The 19,619-nt window shown below is 35.6% G+C and overlaps 1 protein-coding gene across 15 annotated transcripts in view; it reads right to left on the minus strand.

The window, feature by feature from the left end:
* BAZ2B (bromodomain adjacent to zinc finger domain 2B) overlaps positions 1-19,619 on the minus strand; it is a 407,328-nt gene that overhangs the window by 196,285 nt on the left and 191,424 nt on the right. For all 15 annotated transcript variants that reach the window (XM_056110107.1, XM_056110111.1, XM_056110106.1 and 12 more), the window contains exon 3: positions 13,431-13,473. The gene's annotated coding sequence lies outside the window, so the exon portion shown is untranslated. The remainder of the gene's footprint in view (positions 1-13,430; positions 13,474-19,619) is intronic.

The raw sequence follows: 19,619 nt of genomic DNA on the forward strand, positions 1-19,619 counted from the left end.
GCAACAATTCATCCAGTAAACTTCTTTAGCCAATGCTTATTGTAGATTTTCATAATTGGTTTCGTTTCCAAGAGATTATATTAATCTCTTTCACTTTCCATTTGGGACCGTATCAAGCACAGGGTTTCAAATTTTGCAACTCCCACATGTGAAGTTTGTGCTCTAGCTTTTTCAGCTGTTTCCTCAGTTACTTAACACTTATTTTTTAAACTTATTTTTATTTAGATGCCATAATTTTTACAATGTAATATTGCATTAATAATTACAGTTTACAATGACACTATACCACAACCATTACCAAAGTGCTAATATCCTTCTACCACTATTTTCTAGATCCCTTCTCATCCGCACCCTCGACCCCAATTAGGAAATTCAGTTCTATTGGCAAATGCTTGAGGTCTGCTATCATTAATTGATTACTGTTTACTGTCATATTAAGTGAAGTGAATCAAAGGAAGAATGACAATGACCAAAAATCTCACTCACTTGTGGAATACCAAAAAACCTAGTAAGGGAATAAATAATGTCCTCAACCGCTTTTAAAATGGTGTTCTAGAAAACAAAAGGAAAAAAACTAAGTTATAGGTTACCATGGATTGTTTTCATATCTTGGCTAATATAATTAGTGCTACAATTCACACTGATGTACATATCTTTTTTGTACATATCATTTTTGTGTTCCTCAAATAGATATTTAATTCTAAATTAATTACTGGTGCTTATGTATGATTTTTTTCCCCCTTACTAGTGAATAAAATGTTCAGTACTTTAAAAAGGCATTCTGTTTGGTCTATAGTCTACCAACATGATTGCCACTCAATGCCTCTTTTGCAAACCACAACACCCAAAAGGAGAGAGAGAACAAAAGGGAATGCCCGGCCACAGAGGCAGGGTGGGATGGGAGGGATGGGGGATAGGAGGGATACTGGGACCCGTGGTGGTGGAAAATGAGCACTGGTGGAGGGATGGGAACTTGATTATTGTATAACTGAAACCCAAGCACAAAAATTTGTAAGTCTACAACTGTACCTCATGGTGTTTCACTAATAAAAATTAAAAAATAAAAAAAGGCATCCTGGTCTTGTTTCTGATATGGGAGCAATATGGCGGGCAAATTTTGTCCTTTCATAATTTAGTATGTGTTCAGTGTGAGATTTTTTAGAACATCCTTTTCATGATGTTCTTCTGTTTTTTATGATAATAACAGAGGAATTTTGTTAAAATTCTTTTTTCATAGTAATGAATGATATACTCATGTGCTTTTCCCTTTGGAACAAAATAAAAGGAATTTTAGATAATTGTTCTAAGTGAAATAAATAAATAAATAAGTGATCTCACCTCTCACTATTGTGCAGGGAAACAAAACAAGAGGATAGATGATCACTTGATAACTCTGGTTACTGGAGTACAAACCGAGAGTACCATATTTATACAGAAACAGGACTGAATGTATTACAAGAAAATGGGGGACACACAAAACAGTGCTCAGTGGGGACGTGTAATGTCGGAGATAAACTCAGAGCCTCACACATCCTAGAAATGTATTCAATCACTGAGTTGTCTCCCCTGCCCCAACAATTTAATTTTTTAAGAAACTCCACTGACTCTTGGCCAATGCACTTACAACACACATATATTTCACTTTGGTCACACTGTCATTCCTCTTGCCATATGTCTATGACATGTCTTATTTCTGAGACTGTATACTTAATATTAAGATAGAAAGGATTTATGTCTATATGGAATATTACATGGAGGAAAAAACCTAGGTTCTCAGTTGAAATGCTCTTGCCCACTCTGAAATAAATTCCCTTTTAGCACTCACACACTTCTTTCCAAGAAAAATCAACAAAATTTATGAAATCTTTCTCCAATTTTTAACATTTTATCTTCTTTTTATTTCATGTACATGGAAGATAAAAGATTAAAAAAAAGCAGAAAGGGAAAAAATAGTAGTACTCCTCCACTTTGAAGAGAAACTGGACACTTCCATGTATTTCAAGCCAAATAAACACCTGCTATCTAGCTAGAAATCATAAGCTCTTTGTAAAGACTGCTTACAACACAAGCATCTCTGTTCAAACAGTAAGACTGAACCCCACTATGCTTAAATATTTTGGATGGAAAATTACTATAAAGAGTTATTTTTAATGAGTCTTTTCGTTCCCTCCCAAGAGATAACACTGTCCTTTCTATAATGAAAAGTGGTTTACATATGCAGTTCTACCACATGTGTGATGACCAGTTAATGTTTCAGTTTACCCATTAAGCTTTTAAAAAAAAAAGAGAGAAACTATGTTTTCCATCTTGATAAATTTACAACAAAAATTCAGAAGGCATTATCTAGTAGTTATTGAAAAGAATAATAGTCACAAAGTACTCTGTAAGATGATGGAAACTTTCTGATAAAGAAAAAAATAAGGAATAGAACAGCACAATATCTCCAAAAACACTGATTTATATGAAGAGTAAAATACTTAATGTGGCAATGTAAAGTAAAATACTTTAATGAGGCAATGAAAGATACAACTTTCTTCATAAAAGTCTTCAGTGGGAGAACAAGCAAGGTGGAAGTGGTTCAAAAAAAAAAAAGACTTGTAGACGGAAAATTAACAAAGAATCCCAAGTATTTCTAGTGAATTCTCTTTGTTTTATGAAGAAGTTTTAGATACTTTCAGTGACACTTGGTTACTGCACTTACCCAATTTACAATTATGCAGTTTCATTGGCAGTATGATTCAGATCCTTAAAAGTTTATCTTTCTTTCTTTTTTATTTATTTATTTATTTATTTTTACTTTTTGGGTTACACCCAGCAACACTCAGTTACTTTTTGGCTTTGCACTCAGGAAACCTTTCTGGCATGGCTCCATGGACTATGTGGGATGCCAGGGATCAAACCCGGTCAACAGCATGCAAGGCAAACATCCATTCCACTGTACTATCGCTCGGGTGGCTCCAAGAATATCTCCTTCTGGTAATTTATTTCCTGACACAGTATTACATCTTCATGCAGGTCTTTCTGAACATACATACACACACAGACATATACACACAGCTCTATATCAGGAACTGAGGGATATAGATTTATATAACCCTCTGCATGTGCCCTCACAATCCCTTATTTTCAACTTTCTTTGCATCTTCTTATAAATGTTTGAAAACACTTCAGCTATGTATTTCTTTACCTCTTTCTTCCTTCCTGTTAGTAAATTTGACTACAGCATCCCCAACAGATTAACATGAGAAGTATAAGAGCTCCATGAATGTTGAGGAATGAAGGAAAAGACCTCAATTACCTTGATGTTTTCTGTCCTTTCCTTGGTAAAACTAAAGTATCTGTAAACATAAATATATTTGTTTCTTTTCATTAGACATGCCCCAAACATAACCCTGAAAGTGCATGGTGGAAACTGTATATAAGGAAAGTATCCAGATTATGCAAAAATATACTTGTACTATACATTGGAACTTTAAATTCTTATAGTAAAGTCATTTTCTTCCCATAAAATATATCCTCATATTAAGGTTCAAGGACTAGTGCTGAGAGCCCAGAGATAGTAGTGTCTGCCTTACTCAGAGTGTCTGCCTTACTCAGCTGACCAGGGTTTGACTCAAAGTTCCCCATACAGCCAGTGAAGCCCACCAGAATGATCTCTGAATGCATAATCATAAGTAAGCCCTGAATATGTGGCACAAAATGAAAACAAAACAAAACAAAAACAAAAAACTAACAAAACAAGGACTAGTATTCAAAAACAATGTTACAGTAGAACTAAATACTATAAAAGCAGAAATGACAGGGAGATTAATTATTACCCCAAGGAAATCAAGAGGTTTTATAAGAGAGGTAACATATGAATTTGACAGGTGATATTTGAGTTTGAGAGCAAGTATCTAAGTTTTTCAAAATTTCTCATCTGTAAGTCTGACACTGAGAATAGAAAGAAACCAGAATGAAAAAGCAGGAAATGAATCAGGGTGAGGAAAGGAAACAAGTCATGAGATTGTTAGGATTTGGGGGAAGGGAGGGTCAGAGGAGGGCCTTCTAAAATGCTCAGGGAACTAGGGGCCACAACCAAGCAAGTGACAGTTCTATGCTAGAGCCAGTGATGTGGGTGTGGGTCTAGGACTGGGGTCAACTAGGAATGCACCCTGTGGTGCTGGGGATCCCAGGAGCTAGAATGCATGATCTAGTGCACACATGACAAGTACCCCTAACCACTGACATAACAACCTAACCCTCAATACACAAAAACTGAGTTTATTTCTAAATAGAAAATCAGAATATAAAATCCCAAACATTAGATCTACTGTTTATAAAATAGCCTACTTTATATGTGGAAACATTTACATGCATTACAAATATACTATGTACCTAATATCTTTATGTACATTCAAAAATGAATCACATAGTACAGATGTAAGGTGCTTTCCTTATATGTGGAGGATCCTGGTTCAATTACAGGGCACTATATATTGTCCCCTGAGCACATAGCCAGGAGTAAGTCCTGAACACAGCCAGGTGTGGCCCCTCAAAACCAAGCTAAACCAAAAGTAACCAAACTAAAAATTTATCAGAAGGTGGAGCAATAGTACAAGTGTAAGGTGCATGTTTTGCAAGTGCCCACTCGGATTCAGTTCTGGTACCACAAATGGTTCCTTGAGCGCCTCCAACAGTGATCACTCAACACAGAATTAGAAGTAAGTCCCCTGAGCTCTGCTGGGTGTAGCCCTAACTTCTCTTCTCCAAATACATCAAGAGTATTTGCAGTATTTGTTCATAAACATCTGCAAGCTTATACTAGGAAACTCTTTAATGCTGTGCAAAAAGATGTTTTATTTAAAATCAAAATTTTTCTCCCTCTGTCGATTTTCCTTTGCACTTCCTGAAAAATAGAAGAGGTTAAATATCACAATCCCTTAGATAAGTCTATCCTACTCTTCTCATCCCTAAATAGTTTTCACTGGCTATTTTATACTTTATCTACTTATAAAAACACTTTGGTTAATATAGCAGTGTGTACTATTCTATAAATTATTAAAAGGAAGAGAATAATATTTTAGCTAGATTAAATTTCAATTTACTCTAAAAATATTTACTTAGTGTAGGAAGTAAATTCTGTTATTACAAAAGAAGGTGCCAAACCAAAGTTCAAAACTAGTTTGTCTCATATTTTCCCATGCTACTAAAATTATCTTTAGACTACATTAAAGTTATCTTCTATTTTATTTTAGAATGTTCAGATAAGAACTGAAGACAACAGACCATAGACCAAAAAAGTATGTCAAATTGAACACATGTTCAAACAAGTTTATATGGTAGATAAAGAAAACTAGATTTAAAAAAAAAACCTGGCATATATACACAATGGAATACTATTTGGATATAAGAAAGGATGAAATCATACAACTTGTGGCTATGTGGATGGATCTGAAGCGTGCCATGCTGAGTGAAACAAATCAGAAGGACAGAATGATCTACTCCCTATGTGGGGTATAAGGAACACATAGAAGGGAATAACAGATGGCCTAAGACAACCAGGTGGAAGAACTAATCTACAGAAGTGCGCTTACGGTGGTGGACAGGTCGGGGAGGGGGCAATGTGAGGGGTACATTGTGGAGGCTGGGAGTACTCTACTGGAGGGTGTAGTGTTGGAACCCTATATTTATGATAACTTATCATTAACAGTATCGTAAATCACAGTGCCTAAAAAAAGCTTAGATGGATATGTGCAACATATTATCATTTGTATTTGCAAGCACTATACAGAAAATATTATGCATGCTCCATTATGGTATATAACAGTGCAATGGTATATAACTTTAGGAAAAGACAAAATAGGGATTAGTGAGGGTTTTATATTTCAATCTATTCACTTAAGATTAGCAATTAAATTGTATTAAATAATTTAAATGGCTGCTACACACTAATTTTAAAGATACTGTTTAAAATTCAGATTCTATAAAATAAAGTGTTAAGTCACATTTTATTACTTTGCTATTAGATATTTGGTTAAAGTAAATTTAATATAGCTAATTTAAATATTTTAGAATAGCTGGCATAAAAATATGAAAATTTCTATATAGATTTTACTTCTATCATATCTTACTATATTTTATGAAAGACTTTTTTAATTTACTAAAATTCGACCTTGGTATTAGGAAAGTAGAACAATAATAAAAGTCAGATAATAAATAGCAGATTTGTTTTGGAAATGGTTGACTTTTATGCTTTCCAAATACTTAACTATATTACATTTAATCTTTCTGAGTCTTAGTTTAGTCATCTGTAAATATAGTGAAACACTGTCTAAAAGTTTTCAAGCCTCAAATAAAAGGTACCTAATATCTGTAAAAGCAGTGGCTATAAATAATTCTTTAATCTCAATTCGATTCATATATTTAGACCATAAATAATATTTAAATGGTTACTATTGAAAGAACCCATCACTAGGTACATAGTAATTATTAAATTATGATATCATAAATTCCTAAAGATTTGACACAAGTTCATTTTATTCAAATTTCAATTTTTTTTTGCCTGCCCCCTCCCCCTCCCTTTATTGTTGGTCACAATCGCATCTGCCTGTGCTTTTTGGACACTTAGCTGTGCTTGCTGGGGGAAATGCATCAGTCAGGTATGTTATTACCAACATGTGGCAACAAGGCACTCCTTTCAGTTGTAGTGTTTGCACACCCTAGGGCTCACACATACCTGGCTGCTCTGCAGTCAGAAACTGCTCACAGCAGCAGGGGAAAAGACAGTAGAGCTGCTTAAGAGCTTGGAGAAGGACCAAAAAAAGGAGCACAACCCGAACAGGAGAAAGGAAATAATAAAACTCAGAGCAGAGATTAACGAGATGGAAACCCAAAAAACAATCTGAAAGATCAATGAAACCAAGAGCTGGTTCTTCGAGAAAATTAACAAGATCGATAAGCCTCTAGCAAAACTCACAAAGAAAGGGAGAGAGAAAACCCTAATAAACCGAATCAGAAATGAAAAGGGGGTCATTACAACAGAAACCACAGAAATTCAGAGGATCCTCAGGGAGTACTTTGAGAAGCTTTATGCCACAGAACATCAAAACCTCGAGGAAATGGATAAATTCCTAGACTCCTACAGACTCCCAAGGCTGAACCAAGAAGACCTGGAATACCTGAACAGACCTATTACCATCAAGGAAATTGAAATGGTAATAAAAAGTCTCCCCAAGCACAAAAGTCCTGGCCCGGATGGATTCACTAGTGAATTCTTCCAAATCTTTAAAGAGGACTTACTCCCAATGCTCTTTAAGCTTTTCCACGAAATTGAAATATCAAAAACACTTCCAAACAGTTTCTACGAAGCAAATATCACACTGATACCAAAAGCAGACAGAGATACCACAAAGAAAGAGAATTACAGGCCGATATCCCTGATGAACACAGATGCAAAGATCCTCAACAAACTACTAGCAAATAGAATCCAACTACTCATTAAAAAGATCATACACCATGACCAAGTAGGATTCATCCCAGGGATGCAAGGATGGTTTAACATCCGGAAATCAATCAACATAATCCACCATATCAACAAAAGAAAAGATAAAAAGCATATGATCATATCAATAGATGCAGAGAAAGCATTTGATAAGATCCAGCACCCCTTTATGATGAAAACCCTAGCCAAAATGGGTATAGAGGGGACCTTCCTCAACATAATTAAAGCCATCTACCACAAGCCTACAGCAAGCATCATCCTCAATGGGGAAAAACTGAGAGCCTTCCCTCTAAGATCAGGGACGAGACAGGGATGCCCACTCTCTCCACTGCTGTTCAATATAGTACTGGAAGTACTTGCAATAGCGATTAGGCAGGAAAAAGATATTAAGGGCATTCAGGTAGGAAAGGAAGAAATCAAGATCTCACTATTCGCAGATGATATGATACTCTACTTAGAGAACCCAATAACTTCCACCAAAAAACTCCTAGAAACAATAGACTCGTATAGTAAAGTTGCAGGTTATAAAATCAATACCCAAAAGTCCATGGCTTTCCTATACGCAAACAGTGAGAGAGAAGAAAGCAACATGAAAAAAACAATCCCATTCACAATTGTGCCCCAGAAAATCAAGTACCTAGGAATCAGCTTAACTAAGGAAGTAAAGGACCTGTACAAAGAAAACTACAAAACGCTACTTCAGGAAATAAAAGAGGACATGAGGAAATGGAAAGATATCCCCTGCTCATGGGTCGGGAGACTTAACATTGTCAAAATGGCAATACTACCGAAAGCATTGTATAAATTCAATGCAATCCCTATAAGGATACCCATGACATTCTTCAAAGAAATGGAGCAAACACTCTTGAAATTTATATGGAACAATAAGCCCCCACGAATAGCTAAAGCAATTCTTGGGAAAAAGAAAATGGGAGGAATCAACCTCCCGAACTTCAAACTGTACTATAAAGCAGTAATAATTAAAACAGCATGGTACTGGAACAAACCAATGGAACAGGGTTGAATACACTGACATCTCTCCTCAATCATATGCTCATCTAATCTTTGATAAAGGTGCAAATAATGTGAAGTGGAGTAAGGAAAGCCTCTTTAATAAATTGTGTTGGCATCACTGGACGGCTACATGCAAAAAAATAGGCTCAGAACTCTGCCTAACACCATGTACAAAAGTAAGATCAAAATGGATTAAAGACCTCAACATCAGACCAGAAACCATAAGGTACATTGAAGATAAAGTTGGCAAAACCCTCCATGACATTGAAGCTAATGGTATCTTCAAAGATGCCACGCCACTGGCCGAGCAAGTGAAAACAGAGATAGATAAATGGGACTATCTTAAACTAAGAAGCTTCTGCACCTCCAAAGAAACAGTGACCAAAATACAAAGACAGTCTACAGAATGGGAAAGGATATTCACCGAATACACATCTGACAAGGGGTTGATATCCAGGATATACAAAATACTGGTTAAACTCCACAAGAAGAAAACATCCAACCCCATCCAAAAATGGGGCAATGAAATGAACAGAAACTTTCTCAAAGAAGAAATCCGAATGGCAAAAAAGCACATGAGAAAATGCTCTACATCATTAATCATCAGGGAGATGCAGATCAAAACCACAATGAGATACCATCTCACACCTCAGAGACTGGCCCACATTCAAAAGAACAAAAGCAACCGATGCTGGCGTGGATGTGGCGAGAAAGGGACACTCCTTCACTGTTGGTGGGAATGTCCACTGGTTCAGCCCTTCTGGAAAACAGTATGGACGATTCTCAAAAAATTAGAAATTGAGCTCCCATTTGACCCAGCAATACCACTCCTGGGAATATATCCCAGAGAGGCAAAAATGTATAGTCGAAGTGACATCTGCACTTGTTTGTTCATTGCAGCACTCTTTACAATAGCCAGAAACTGGAAGAAACCTGAATGCCCAAGAACAGATGACTGGTTAAAGAAACTTTGGTACATCTACACAATGGAGTACTATGTAGCTCTTAGAAAAGATGAAGTCATGAAATTTACATACAAGTGGTACAATATGGAAAGTATCATGCTAAGCGAAATGAGTCAGAAAGAGAGGGATAGACATAGAAAGATTGCATTCATCTGGGGGATATAAAGTAACAAAGTATGAGATTAATACCCAAGAATAGCTGAGATCAGCACCAGGAGGATTACTCCATAACTTAGAGGCCAGCCGGGTATCCTAGAGGAAAGGGCTGTTCAGATAGAGAAGGGAGCACCAAATAAAGGATGTTTGGAGGATCCTCCCAGGAGGGGAGATGCATGTAGAAAGTAGACTATGGACTGAACATGTTTGCCACTCAATGCCTCTTTTGCAGACCACAACACCCAAAAGGAGAGAGAGAACACAGGGGATTGCCCTGCCACAGAGACAGGGGGGATGGGGGGATGGGGGTGGGAGGGATATTATCCATGGTGGTGGAAAATGGGCACTGGTGGAGGGATGGGTATCTGATCATTGTATAATTGAAACCAAAGCACAAAAAATTGTAAATCTACAACTTTAAAAAAAATAAAATAAAATAAAGGGAAAAAAATAAATTAAATGTAATAAAACATCTAGGAAAAAAAGTCTTTGGGGATCAAATGAGCTCAGTGAACTCAATCTATAGGATCACTTAAACTTTATTGGTTTTGTTCCCTGATATACAAAACTGAGAATTTCAGTGGCACTTAAAATTTTACTGAATATCTATTAATAAAACTGTACCAAAAAAAAAAAAGACAGTAGAGCTGCCATGTTCCAACAGCATGTAACAGCCCTACTACTGAATTTGCAACCTTAAGCTGGCAAGAATGGTACCCTATATCACTGAGCTCTCCCTTGGGCCCACATTTCAAAAATATTTAATTGAAATATTTGCATGTCCCTGAACATATGTCCTACCCCATCTATATGCCTATTTCATTTATCTGTATTCTTTCTAATTCGTATTTCAAAACTGAAGCCCAGATGTGTCTTTTCTGCAAAGGCTTCCCTACTATCCCCTCCTATGTACAATCAATCAGTCCCTTTTCTATTCTCCTAACATTCAAGCCATCAAAGTGACAAAGAGTTTAACAATAATAAATGAAATGTAAACAAACCAAAGTGATTTTAATAATGGCATAAGTTTCCGTTGTCAGATCATCTTGGTGCACAGAATTAGATTTGGCCATGATAGTGACAGAGAGCTCAAAACCAATCCAGTGCCTTGAAAGACAGAAGTTGATCTCTGGAGCATCAAAGAAGTCCAGGCATAGACTGGCCAGGAAAACCAGGCAGGATGTATTTTGATGTTATTTGGGGACTTTGTCTCTTACTGCTCCTCCCATTGTCAGTTTATAGTTTCCACATATCCATACTGCAGGTAGCATAGAAGAAAGGTGAGGGGTTAAAATAAGAAATGTGCCTTCTATTTTAAGGATGCTTTCTGAAAATTTCTGCTTACATATGTCTAGGTAAAATAATCACATGACTGCATCAAGTTTCAAGTGAGGCTAGAAAACTATCTTTTTATTCCAAATAGTTATACACTAGGGGAAAATTAGTATAGAGATTAATCAATATTAGGAGACAAGTACCAGTATTGCTACACTTGATTTTTCTTAAGTGTTATAGGTATCTAATTGACATTTAAAATTTACTATCAGGTGTGCAAGGATAGCTCAGTAGCAAAAAATCGGCCTTGCAGTTAAGCTGTGTTTTGAGTCCCAGCACCACCCAACATGGACCCGACATAATCCCAGTGACACATACATTAATGATTTCAGTGCCATAACAGAGTGTGCAATTCCCAGCTCAAAGAAAGCAAATGTGTGATCAGTGATCTTTACAACAGTAACAAGAAGAAAGGAACAAAAGACAAAAAAGTAATTTTCAATTTAAAAATAAAATGTTCTGGGCATGAATGACAGTAGAGCAGGTAGGGAACTTGCCTTACAGATGGCCAACCTGGATTCAATTCCCAGTACTTATGGTGCCTGAGTCCTACCAAGACTGATCCCTGATTGTAGAGCCAGGAATACGCTCCGAGCACTGCCAGATATGACCCCAAAGCCAAGTAAATAAGTAAATTTTTAAAAAATGTACTGTCTAGAGCTGGGATGTGGATCGAGTAGTAGCGTGTATAGCTTGCAGGAGCAAGACCCTGGGTTCCTTCCAAGCATCACAGAGCCCTATGAGAAAACAGGTGTGGCACTGGGGATTCTTAAGTACCTTGAGGCTGAACAATGCCAGAAGTAGCACTACTAGGTATGACCCTCTCAATATTAAAAAAAACCAAAACTAAAATTTACTACCGGCATTAATATTTATAAAGCCATATACAGTATAAAATTATATGACCTTCAATATTTCAAATTTTAGACTTTATATTTTATTGATACTGATTAACCTTGATAAAACATAGCAAAGTTAGTAAGGAAGAAAAGTAATTTTAACAAAAGTAGGAAAGCTATTTTTACTTTAAAAGTTGTGATGCAACTGATCATTTTAAGCGTGTACAACAAAACACTAAAAACTAAAAATACAAGTACACTAGTAAAATTAACACAAACTAAATGCAAGTTAAGTTCCAAAATATTCTTCTAATACCTTATCATCTCATTTCACCAGCCTCTCTATCTCTAACTCATTTCTTCACTTCTCTGACCTTCTCTGACCTCACTTTACTTCAATCCCATAGTCAACACTTGAACTATTATCTCAATAGCACCTTCAACCTGAACTGATTTTGAAATATACCCTCTATTCATCAGGGGGCTGGAGAAAGTCTCAGAACATTGACATTATTATAAAGTAAGGGTTCTATTAATCGGTCACTTAGGAAACTCTCAAATAAATACTTCATAATCTTTAACTTATTTAATATTTGATACTAAGTTAATTCTACATGTCTTATTAAAATTTTTGAATTTGTAACAGCTGAAATAAAATATTCTGTTAATATGACCCTTAAAATGTACTGTTTAGAGTCAGCACTTTTAAGTTGAAAACAAAAACAAAACAACACCCTTTTGATCCAATAGGAGTTAAAGAAACCTTCATTTAAAGCACAAAATACTAAACAAGTTACAACAGGAATTTTTTACTATTCTGCTGTAAAATATCTAGTCAGGGAAATAACTTTCTGATTAACAAAATCAGACAGACTCTAAATTACAGATATCAAAAATATATCCTCAGGAATGAACATGCTATATACATGTTCACATATACAATAAAAGTGCAGATTCAAAGAGGACAAAGTCTTTAAAATACATAAAAGTTCCCCTACTCTCTGAAAAAATGTTAAATGTGAAAAATGAACAAATTTTCAAAAAATGCTGTAACAAACACTAAGATCTGCGATTTATATTTACATTTAAGAGTTACTACTTTATGCCCAACAAAATAGCATTAATATAGATCCACAGAGTGAATAATTTACTCTAAATTAATTTAAAATATTTTTAAATGCTAAAAACCACTACTACAACTCTCTGTATCTGGAAGATTATAATTTTTATTTCCAAGATTTTCTCAGTTTCTCATTGACAAATGAATCCAGTGTCTCATTTTTTTGTAATATTTTTCCTACTTTCTGAAATCACTTTAAATGTGTGTCCATTTTTCAATGAAAATAAAAAAACTTGATGATACTCAAATTATGATATTAAAAAAACTTGATGATACTCAAATTATGATATTAAAAGGTTAATGCAAAATTATGTATCTGATTTCAGTAATACAATTTAATTTTCACTTACAATGTTTTAAGTTCTTTAAGGCAATATTTTAAAACATTTTAATAATAAGTGTGAGATATGATTGAAAATGTAAATATTCTTGTCTATTGAAAGAATGAATAATTAAAACGACAGTCTTCATTCTTATTCTCAGAGAAAGGAAAACATCTGAAAAATTATCAGTCTTACTGTGTTTGGTGTGGTCAATCTTGTGACATCACTGTTGAGAAACCTGCAACAGGAAAACAGAAAAAACATAAGGTTGAATCATACTTCAGTAATTTCAGAAACTAAAGTTTGTTTTGAAATTTTACCTTTCTTACAGCCATAAATTATATAAAACTGCATTGATTTTTTTAGCCACACTCAAGGGTTCTTGGGGGCTGCTCTCAGCTTAGTGTTCCAGGGCACCTGGTCATGCTGAGGGACCATGGAGCGCTTGGAATCAAACCTGGCTTCCTACATGAAAAGCATGAGACCTAGCCCACTGAGCTCTCTCTTCCCTGTGCCCCCGAGGCATGTGCGCGCTCTCTCTCTCTCCCTCTCCCTCCCTCCCACTCTCTCTACCTCTCTCTCTCTCTCTCTCTCTCTCTCTCTCTCTCTCTCTCTCTCTCTCTCGCTTGCTCTCTCTCTCTTCCCCCCTTTACCTCTTTCTCTCTCTCTGTGGCTCTCATTTAAATCATATTATATGAATCTAAGTTGTCAGGAAAAATATAATTTTATGACTTTTTTGGTCAGGAAATAAGCGTAAAAGAAATATAAAACACCTGGAGTTTTATAACTCATTATTCATTATATTATGATACATTGTTTATAATCAACAACTCCTTGGAGATAACATGACATATTACTAAATAAACCATAGAACGTTCAAATTAGATTTATTTGTTTTCAAACATTTACTAATAAGAGAAATACAGAATCTTACTAGTTGACAAAGATAGGTGTTATTTATAGGTATCTTTTTTTTTCCTATGGCTGATTAGCAGTTCTGTTTATGTTTAAATGTAATTGAGTTAATATGAGAAGTAATCTCATGTTAATCTTTATGATTGGTTATGAAACTGCAGTTTTAAGGTTCAGAATTTGGTTTTTATGTATTGGTTCATCAGATCCCCAAAATTCCTTCAAAGAAGTGATAATAACTATATATTCACAGAAAACTGTTTAGAGGGGAATACATAATTCATCCAAATATAAAGAACTGAGTTTTCCCTGATGTTTTACCTCAAAGCTTTTATTTAATCCTTCCAACTTCTCCTTGATCTATCCTTAATTTGAAAATACCTATTACTGGAGCCAAGGTCAGAGGGATGGAGCACACGCCAAGCATGCTTGAGGCCCCAAGTGTGAACCATTGTACAACACAGCCCCACTCATGCAAGCACTGCAAGGTGTAATCCAGGTGGGGTAGCACCACACTGCTGGCCCTAGACCCTCATTTGCCAGGCCTAGGATCACTGTGAGTGATCACAGGGCTCCTATGCATAGTTTGCAAGGCCCCTCTACTATCATTTTAAAAATACATAAACTGCTGTTAGCTTGTGCAAGACACTGTTCTTCTGTATCACTAAACTTTCATCTAATTATTTTGGGGGTAGGCCATTACCCATCAGAGCTCAGGGATTATTTCTGGTTATTCTCAGGTGCTTGGAAGACCACATGTGGTGCTGGATTGAATCAGCATAGCTCCACTGCAAGGCAAATACCTTAACCTCTAGGTTCTCCACTATCCTTCTGGTTCTCTATCTAATTCCATTCCAAAGCAGTGATAAATATACTTCAAGATTCACTTATTTTCTCAAAACATTCCAATAGCTAATAATGGCCAATGAGGCCTCTTCTATCGTTGTCTCATCACTGCATCTCCTGTCATTCACACACTGTTATGTTTTGGTCACTGGGACCACTTTGATATTCCCCCAAATATATGATACGTATCTCTCGTCAAGAACTTGACACAGCTGAGAGCTGCCGTTCCCCATATCTCTATCGTACTCACTCTCTCACTTCACAAATACTACTCCTTCAGAGAAACCTCCCTTTATCACTAAATACTATTTTTAGCTAGAAGCTCCATAAGAGATCACTGAGAGCATGAATACGGTGCTGGAATCCAATAATCAATCAGTAAATAGCTGCTAAAAGAATGAATAAACAATTACTTATTGATTTCCTACTGTAGTAGCACTATATGCCCAGAGGGACATATAAATAAAAACTCTTACAAATACTATGTAGTCAAGGGAAAAATGCAATAATAACCTGGTAAATATTTGTAAGAGACATTCTGTAGGAAGCAAGGCATGAGCAGTCTGAAAGTGGATATAATGAGTTGCAGGTAAACAATAAGGAAGATCTGAATAAAGAAAACAAAATGCAGAGGCAAAGGAAAACTGAAACTACATCTTAATGGAGAGAAATAAGAGGACACTGAGGTAAATTGAATATAAAAACAAGAAGGTAGAGAATATCTCAAAGATTCTCACTCATCAGAGACATAATGTAATATGGCTTGCCATATGACCCAGGAATACCACGTCTGAGAATATACCCTGGGGGCACAAAAACACAGTCAAACTGCCATCTGTAGTTCTATGTTCATTGCAGCATTATTGATAACAGCCAGAATCTCGAAACAACCCGAGTGCCTGAGAACAACTGGATAAAAAAAATTATGGTACACCTACAAGAAGGAACATACCTTCGCAGTTGGTAGGAAAAATGAAGACATGAAACTCATTTATAAATGGATGGACATGGAGTGTATCATGCTGAGTGAAATGATTCAGGAGGAGAGAGACAGAATAATTGCACTCATTTGTGGGACATAAAAAAAACCACATAGCATGGGACTAATAGCCAAGGTTAGTAGAAACACAGGCCAGGAAGACTGTTCTGTGGTTGGAACAGGCCTGCCTCATGTGTTGGGCTCTCGAGAAGGCAGTTGGGATAAAGTAGGAACTATGATGGCAATGCTAGTTGAAAATGATCACTCTGGATAAGAACTGTGTGCTGAAAGTAGGTAAAGGAACAAACATGATAACCTCTCAGTATGTACTGCAAAGCATAATGCCTAAAAGGAGAGAGGAGAGAGAGAGAGAGAGAGAGAGAGAGAGAGAGAGAGAGAGAGAGAGGTATCTGCAATAGAGGCAGGAATAGTGGGAGGGACTAACAGTATGAACGAAACCTGATTATGAACAGCTACATATTTTAGCTGTAACTGTGTAGCTCATGGTGATGGAAGGAAGGGAGAGAGGGAAGAAGGGAGGGAGGAAGTGATTTTATTTTAATTTCTTATTATTCCTTGGGTATTCCACTCAAATAGAGCTTCTTCCCAACATAGAAATAGCAATGTGAAATATTTGGGGCTAGAGAGATAGTACAGGAATTAAAGAGTCTGTCTTGCATGCAGTCAAACCCAGTTCAATCCCCAGCACCACATATGGTCCTTTGAACACCAACAGGAGTGACCACTGAACACAGAGCAAATAGGAACACTGAGCAGCTAAGCGCTGCCCCTAAACAAAACAAAATAAACTAATTTTTTTAAATAAAATAGCTCCAATAACTAAAGATCAATCACAGAAAAAAGAACTTTTCAAGTCAAAAGCAGGGGTAAATTCAACAAGGGAATGACTATAGAAAACAACAATACATACTATTCAGTAGAACTTGGGGAAAACCTATAAATAGGGAAGTAAGAGAAGCTGTATTGTATACTCTTGTTTGAACTTAATACAGAAATGGAAAATAAAAAAATTGAAGACCACAGAGGCCACAGAGGAACAAACTTCTGAAGTGCTATAGTTAGCTTTATGACATATGAAGGGGTATAAGAAGACCAGATACTTATTCTCTCTGAACAACAGATATTTATTGAACAATCATTTTTTATCAATTTATTGATACTTATCCTCTCTGAATAGCATATACTTATTCTCTCTGAACAATCAGATAGAAGAAGGCTATACATTATTACACTCTACTTTTAAAGAACCAGTATTTCAAGGAACTAACATGCTCTCAACTTTAATCAACAACAAAAATGCGACTCCCATCCTGGGTGGATCTTCCCAACACCCTTTATTTGGTGCTCCCTTCTCTATCTGAGCTGCCTTCCTCTTTTGCAAACCACAGCGCCCAAAAGGAGAGAGAGAGAGCAAAAGGGAGTGCCCTGCCACAGAGGCAGGGTGGAAGGGGGATGGGAGGTTTTATAAAACAACTAAATTTTATAAAAACATAAGTAATGTGTTGGTTATATACTAAGTCTCTATAAATCAGTATTTTAGTAAATGTGACCAGTGAAACCATCTTAACTATTTTTACTCTCGGATAACACCTACCAATAATAAACTGTGGAAAATTTCAAATAATGATACAAATTCTATCTAAGAATATAGTTCCAATTCTCAGCATGTTAACTATATTTACTTCTGTCCCAAGGTTTTTCTCACATAATCAATTCTGGCATACTCAAATCTTACACTTCACTTGATGGTGCTAGATTTATTAATATTTCAATATTATACAAAGTAAGTGAATTCATCCCTAACCAGCTTATTGAAAATACTGAAAGGAATAAATAAAAAGCATCCAAAAGGTAGAGTATCAGCTCACCTAATCTAAATGTGAATACTGGGATTAGTGGTGGTGGAGAATGTGCACTGTGGAGGGATGGGTACTCGATCATTGTATAACTGAAACCCAAGCACAAAAATTTGTAAGTCTACAACGTACCTCATGGTGTTTCACTCATAAAAATTTTTTTAAAAAGTCTTGTGGTACCACAAGTGTCAATACAAAATCTTATGAAGAGTGACTATTTTTCTAAAACACTCCAACTAAAAATGTACTTAAATGTTAAATACTTACACAATACTTGCAACTGAATAAAAAATATAGACTTAGGAAACAGTTTGCTGGTAGAGTTCACACCTTGCATGTGTGAAGCCCTGAGTTTGATCTTCAGTGCCCCGAAACAAAGATACATAAATATGACATGTGCACATATAGATATGCACACATAACACATAATGTTCCTATTTTTATAATTTGCAAATAAAAACAAGATAATTAAAACTAAATCTTTACTTAAATGCTTATTTAATGTCCTAAAGTTTGTATTATAAAATACTAATAGTTGTTTCTGCAACACAGCAGCAATTTTTACACATGGCTTACAGGGTACTTGCAAATGCTAGGGGAAAAAAAAGCATGAAATTAAAATGACACTATAGGTTAAAGCCAGACAAAGTATGAAGCTTCTCATAAAAGTCCTAAGTGGCCTTTATAAGGAAAATGTAATTCTTTAAAGCCATGCTGAAATTAGAAAACAGATTCAAGTTACACCTATAAAAAAGCAGTATTAAATTTTATAAAAACATAAGTAATGTGTTGGTTATATACTAAGTCTCTATAAATCAGTATTTTAGTAAATGTGACCAGTGAAACCATCTTAACTATTTTTACTCTCGGATAACACCTACCAATAATAAACTGTGGAAAATTTCAAATAATGATACAAATTCTATCTAAGAATATAGTTCCAATTCTCAGCATGTTAACTATATTTACTTCTGTCCCAAGGTTTTTCTCACATAATCAATTCTGGCATACTCAAATCTTACACTTCACTTGATGGTGCTAGATTTATTAATATTTCAATATTATACAAAGTAAGTGAATTCATCCCTAACCAGCTTATTGAAAATACTGAAAGGAATAAATAAAAAGCATCCAAAAGGTAGAGTATCAGCTCACCTAATCTAAATGTGAAAATATATGCTGATTAACCCTAAAATTCATTTTAGGTTATTGTTCCTAAAACATTTTATTGTTTATATCAGCTTGTCTTTTTGCTATGTTCTGGTATTTTCAGGTATAGTTCTACAATAAAAATTATTTTTATTATTTTTATGATTATAGTTTTGAGAACATGGTTACAATACTGTTAACATGAATGATTTTAAGTGCACAGTTTCTTCACTTCCCACAAAAGTGCCCAAGAACCATGCCCCTCTCCACTTGCACTGTTCTTCTGTTATTTCTAGTCTACCTCTTCATTTCTCCCATCCAGCCCCACATTATCTTCCCACACTGCATGAGAATCTCAGTTTTGTAATTCAAGGCCAAGGGTTTCTCGTTGTTTACATTTATATATGAAAACTAATCTCCAAAATTACATGCTGCTTGCATGCTGCTTCAGTGTTGCAAGCTAAATTAAAGAAAAAGAAAGGGACATCTTTCCAGTATCCTTTTGAAGTAGCACGATTACACATATTTTGGCATATATTATAATGTCTAAGAACTTATAAAATGCTAAACTTGTTCTTACCATTACCTAACTCATAGTCAAAATTCTAACTAGTTTTAAAT

Source organism: Sorex fumeus, unplaced genomic scaffold, assembly GCF_029834395.1.
Source record: "Sorex fumeus unplaced genomic scaffold, SorFum_2.1 ptg000009l, whole genome shotgun sequence".
Taxonomy (NCBI): Eukaryota; Metazoa; Chordata; class Mammalia; order Eulipotyphla; family Soricidae; genus Sorex; species Sorex fumeus.